The sequence below is a fragment of the Corylus avellana genome, chromosome ca3 (assembly GCF_901000735.1).
Source record: "Corylus avellana chromosome ca3, CavTom2PMs-1.0".
NCBI classification, from domain to species: domain Eukaryota; kingdom Viridiplantae; phylum Streptophyta; class Magnoliopsida; order Fagales; family Betulaceae; genus Corylus; species Corylus avellana.
In genome coordinates, this window is record NC_081543.1 from 12,985,880 (window position 1) to 12,992,370 (window position 6,491).

Below are 6,491 nucleotides of genomic sequence, written 5' to 3' on the forward strand. Positions count from 1 at the left end.
CTATGGAGATTTGAAATCAGTATTAAGTTGAATTAAAAAACTTTAATTAGTTTACTTTTCCATAGTAAGGGTTGGTTTCAATGCTAGTGTTGTTGTCCCGCCTCAATTTCGTATTAATTTTGAGTAATGCTACGTACGCTCGTTTTATTTTCATTCCTTCGGTGTCACATCAGGAAAAAAAAAAAAAAAAAAAAATCACATCCTCTCTACTTGAGTGATCGAGTGGTTGCAATCACTAGATTAGAGATTGAGCGTGATGCAACAACCACTTTGAGAAATTTGGTTGGCATGACTAATCACCCCAAGGAAGAGGCTGAGATTATTTATTTATTTTTATGTACATGGTTTTGATTAGCATTAGTTAAAGATGGTGATGCAAATATTCTTAAACTGTCCTTATAGTTTCATAATTTGCATATTATTCTAATATATATGAGGAGATATTTTATAGGAGAATAGTCTTCCCGTCAGCATTCGACAAAGGTAGAACACATAGAGTAGAGCAGCACACCGTTGATTAATGCGAATGAGTCAGAAAAAATAAGCGCTCACAATCAACCTTTGACGTGATTCTACGAAGTCATGCGTCGCTATACATAGATCCAAGAAAGTAGCATAAATGGCTCAAGAATTCAACACCCAACCTCCCACCTTGGGTTCACAAGGGCTAAAAATCCTGATGTAGAAAGCAGATGATGTTTCTTCATAGCTTCGTTGTTCACACTTGTCTTAGTGTCATTCGTCATGTCCTAGTTTTTCTTTGTGCTGCTTTGTTGGGTGCTTGTATTTCTTGTGTAGGTGGCCTTGCTTTCTTTGTTTTCCTCGTTGGGTTGTTCTCACTATTGACTTTTTTATTTTTTATTTATTTTTTATTATTATTTTTTAATTTTTTAATTTATTATTATTATTATTATTATTTTTTATGCTATACAAGGGAAAGAGGGAAACTATAGAAGGGAAAATGGATCTTTAACCCTCCTAATTCGAAATTTGTATAAGTGTTTTAAAACACAAAGTGAGAAGCGGTTCATTTAATAATTTGGTGTGTTTTGAAATTTGCAAATATAGAGTTTTAGAAGCGATCCAACTTGGGAAGAGAAGCAGCTTCTAATTAATGGTTACCCGAGAGAAATGGAGAATGCTCCAATATGATGGATGTATGTTTCATTTGAAATGGAGGAGAGCTATTTAGGTAAAATGGTGGGACACCAAAATATTTAGGTAAAATGGGGAGCTATTTAGGTAAAATGCTTGAATATACCAAAATATCACTCACACAAAAGAAAAATAATAACAAAAAAGAAAATACTTCTCTAAATTCTATATATATGCTATAAAGTGATACAAACATGAGAAACACTAAATAACATCGCACAAATCTCTCTGACTCACATTGTCTCTCAATTCATACAGTGCTTTTACGTTGAAGTAACGTTCATTTTTTAATGATATGATGTAACAATTAAAATCACTATTTGATTTTGGATAAATCACTATTAGATTTTAGATCCAATATTGGTAGCCTTCACTACGTACCACGTTAGAAAATATGTACATGAAAGTGTTTATACCAATTCTCATAATTGTTTGGGCCCCTTCAAAATTAATTGAAGTTCATGGAGCACCAACTTCCTTTTATTTTTGCGAGGCCTCTTAACCGGGGAACTTTATCTTTAGCAGTAACATGTATTATGATCGATGTAACATGCACAAAACGTGAGGCTAGGCAATATGGAGCTTATTAAGTGGTTCACATTTCTTATCTTAAGTAGGCCAGCTTATTTATTTATTTATCTATTTTATATTTTAGTGGCAAGTAGGCCAACTTCTTTTAATTTGTAAAGTCCCTTCACCGACTAATAAGCTCATTTTGGGGGGAACATGCAACATCTCATACAGTAATTGGCTCAACAACATGGTGCCCATTCAGTTGTTGATCTTTCTTTTCTTCAAACTTTCGCTCTCTAAAATGAATTGACAGAAGAAATCAAACCACAGGTTTGATGATAATTAATAAGTATTTTTTTTTTTTTTTTTGGGCTATGAAAGTAGTTCATTGAGGCCACCTAGAATTACTCCAACCCATATGGTAATTGCACTCCCAAATAAGTACCTTGTACATCCTGAAATTACTTAATTGGTACCAAAAAAAAAACATACTTCAACACATGTACATCATTTAAAGGAAAAGAAATAGAAGATTTTGTGGGTTCTACATATTGGTTCCATAAATGCAATGGTTGATTTACCTATCATTGATCCAATTGTGATGGAGGATTTTATAGTTATAGATCGAAGGCTGTGTTTTTTGGGCAAAGATTTGGGTCTACACATTCTCATTCTGGAAGGTAACGTTCTAGAGATAGTACATGCACTTCAGAAAGAGTAGAGGCGGAACTACTGAAGGCTTGTTTTCCCAAAAAAAATTTTAAAATGTCCTTAGAATTTTTTTTAAAAAAAAAACTATAAATGCTAGTTTTGCTCATGAGAAGGAGACCATTAATCTTGGAGTAAGTATGGTAATTCGGTTGATGCCTCAAAGATTATTTTGCACAATTTCCAGCCATGACAGGTGATGCATACAAGGAGGAAAGGAAACATGGAAGCCCATCCCTTGGCAAAGGAGTCTCTCCAACAACACGTGGAGAAAATTTGAATGGAAGACTATCATGTGTATTCCTTCTGAAAGTTGAATGATTTGATATTTGTGAATGAAAGCTTGGAATTTCATACAAAAAAATAAAAAAAAGAAATAGGTGAAAGAATGGATGAAGAATAGTTTTTATTTTTATTTTTCTTTAAAAAATAAAAAATAAAAATTACAAGAGTTAAAACTATATGAAAATGTATCCGTACTTTTTTACTGTTGGAATATCTTCATCAAAATATTACGATATCAATCGAATTTCTCATCATAATTGTTTGCTTATATATCCTTGGGATTGCTCACCACATCCTCAGAGGATTTTTCACCATAATTGTCTGTATCATACGAGATTTCTTGTCCTCATTGATCATCAAAAATAAAAAAGATTTCTTGTCTTACGATATCAATCAAATTTCTCATCATAATTTTCTGCGAATCTTCAGAAATTTTCACCAAAATTGCCTGAATCAAACGACATTTCTTGTCGTGATTAATTGTGATTGATATTGTGATATTTGTCTTGTTCATAATGTAAGAAGGAAGACGAGACAAGAAAATTTCGTCTAATATAGAAAATTATGGTGAGAAATCCTGAGCCTGAGGTACGTAGACAGACAATTATTGTGAAAAAACCAATTGATATTGTAATATTGTAAAGATATTATTTCTAACATTTACAAAATGCAGATGAACGAAAAATGATATTTAATATTCTTCTATTTTTCTCCATTCTTATTTTTTTTGAAAAATTTAATTATTAAATTTGTAGGGCTCTCATAGATGAAGGTGTATGCCATTCATATACAACAGTTAATTTTCAAAAATAAATAATAAGGGAAGGTTGAGAGAAAGCTAAATAGAATTTATCGCAGCTGTTTGACCCATCTAATTCTCTTATTATTGTTTCACATAAGACATATGTAGGTAATAAGGAAAAAGGCTTGGGATGTGGTTTCGTTGGATAAGAATTTTTAGAGGGTAATTTTTTTTTTGTTAAAAAAGTATTGTAATGTAATTTTAAATGATTTGTACTTAGAGTTGTTTATTAATTTTCTTATTAAAAAGTAAAAAGTAAACCCCAAATGCGTTATCAAACCAACCTATAGCTTTCACTAGAATCTCTTATTACAATATCTTGATAATTAAATAATTAAATGATAAAATTTAATTATTCAGTAATTAATATAGTACTATGCTAAGTGAATTGTCATTTTAGTTTATAAAAAGCTTATAATAAAAATTGTAATACATATAGCAGCACTAAAGTAATAAATAAATAATGATAAATAATAAAACAAACCATCATAAACAAACTAAAGTAGTTAACTTAAATATATTAGGTGTTTTATTTATTTATTTTTTTAAGAAATATATTAGGTGTTAGGGTCTAAGTTTGTGACTTTGTTTTTTTTTTTTTTTTTTTTAATGTTTTAGGGTTTTTTTTTTGTTTTTTTTATATGACATAAATGTGAAAATTATTTTTGTATTTTTAAGAGTATTTAGTATTTTGAATTGTTTGTTAAATCAATTTTAATAAACGAAATACTGTAAAAATCATTCCTATTTAACATTGTCATTGCTAATTTGCAAAATAAAAAAATAAAAAAAAAAACAATAAACGAGATATCTGTCGGGTGCAGTGTATGAGGAAGCAGGTACAGGCCTTTTTGCCGAAACAGCATATGCATCTGACACACTGTACCCTCACTTCTGTCGAAGTGTTACTGTCTCAAGCTGTATGTCCACGTGTACGGCCAAATGTTGGTGTCCCCACCACGCCCCTTAGGATGGCGATTGAACCCCAATTGTTGTTGGGTGAAACATGTGGCGCATGTCCCCACCGTACACGTGAAGCTGTCTTCTTCTGATCTGGTCGCGCCTGAAGACTTTTCTTCTTCAGCTTTTCTTTCTTTCTTCAATGCCTTTTTCAGCGGACGTCACGGCGTTTATACGACGTGGGGTTTTGTGCGTTGAGTTTACGACAGACATACGCACACGAACGCGCCAGGCTTTTTATTTTTTATTTATTTATTTTTTTTAACTTTTTCAAATGGGAGTGTGATTATGTGGAGCCAAATAATTGAAGATAACTTGCGTGGCGTGGCTTCTAGTGGTTAGCCGAACATGGCACGGGGCTCCAGGTGGGATGGGACTGAGGAGGGGGCCTATTACCATTTTTCACCTCCCCCAAAACGACACAACAAATAAACTAGGTTGCTGAATTTCGTAATTTCATACAAAGTCAGAAATATAGGGTCGACTCGGTTAGGTTTGCCATCAGAAATATTAATCATCGACTTCTGAGAGTGATGAATCACTTAACCCAAATGCAAACAGAGAAATTTACAGCCATGAGAGGCTAGTACAAAACTAAATATGAAGGAAGATGTATCTCCTCCAACTAATATAACTTAATCTTCCTCTAAGTTAACAGAAGTCTCCACACAAGTAAAGCGCAAAACAATGCAAACTTAATTACATATTAGAACCGCGCGACTTGCGATATAGTTTGTTCCGTTTAAGGAACTTGACCTGTTTTAACCGCCTTCTTTGGTTGTACATGTTAGTTTTGATATTTGGTCATTTATTTGACCAATTCTCAATGTTTCTAAAGATAATTATGTTCTATTTATTTATTTTTTTCATTTAATTTCACCTTTCCTCCTCCCCTTATTGAAAAGAGAATATATATATATATTAGGTAGCTTCACAATTTAGCAACTTTTGCATTGCCAAGTAATGTAGGCGTGGTTTGTGTGGAGCCAAAAATTTAAATTTGTTAACTCTATCTATCACTTAACAAAAATTAAAAAAAAAAAAAAAAAAAAGTCAGATTAGCTATGAAGAAGTTAGATTAAAAGTAGTTAACTCTATCTATCATCTAGGCTTCGGTCTATCTTTTTTCCCCATGTTAACCCATAGTATATATAAAAGGATAGATTAGCTATGAAGAAGAAGAAGAAGAAGGATAGAACTATAAGAGAAAGAAAATTTTTTTGGATACCGAGGCTCATCTAGGCTTCAATCTATCTTTTTAAGTCTCTAAGGGGTTAGCTCAATCTGTTAAAAGCGGTGATCACTAGTTCGAATTTAACTCTCTTTTCCCTCCCGTTGTATGAACATGTTAAAGAAAACTCTCAAGAATAATAATGGGTATGCCAAAAAAAAAAAAAAAAATACATATCACATCATATTTTGAGAAATCATTCTGTATAATTTTATTTATCAATGGGTCAGCCCATTGCATGACTTTTTGGTTCTTCTATAGAAATTTTGGTAGCTAGCCTAGAAGTTCTTGGCTTTGGGTTAAAAAAAAAACACATATTTTTTACATGCTAAGAGATACATATTACTTTATTAAATTAGTTTGTTTGAATTTACTACTTTATAGTAAATTTCTGTCGGATGGGTGGGTGCTCGGGAGGGCCATTCGTACTGATTGAACAATTTGACCCGTCATTAAAGCTGGTGTGCCATCAAATCGTCAAGAGAGAGAAAAAAAACGTTGATCGATCTTCATCACCATCTTCAAGCTTACCCCAATTGAAAACCAATTTCAACCCTTTGTCTCTGCACAGTGCACTCAACCAAATCTGTCCCGTGATTTGTAAAGTGAGTACTTTTAGGTAGTCCCCCACTTGAGAATGTGAAGAGATAGCAACCTTCCTGGAAAATAAATTCATGTGCTCATTGTCGGAGAAAAAGATTCATGGCTCAAACCACCATTATTGCCCCAAGATGTTGTGAGTTCAAAAGAATACAACATCGTGCTAGATTTTTCTGTCACATCTCATTTCCAAGTGGACCATGTGTTCCATAACCGGAGCAAGAAATCTATATGATT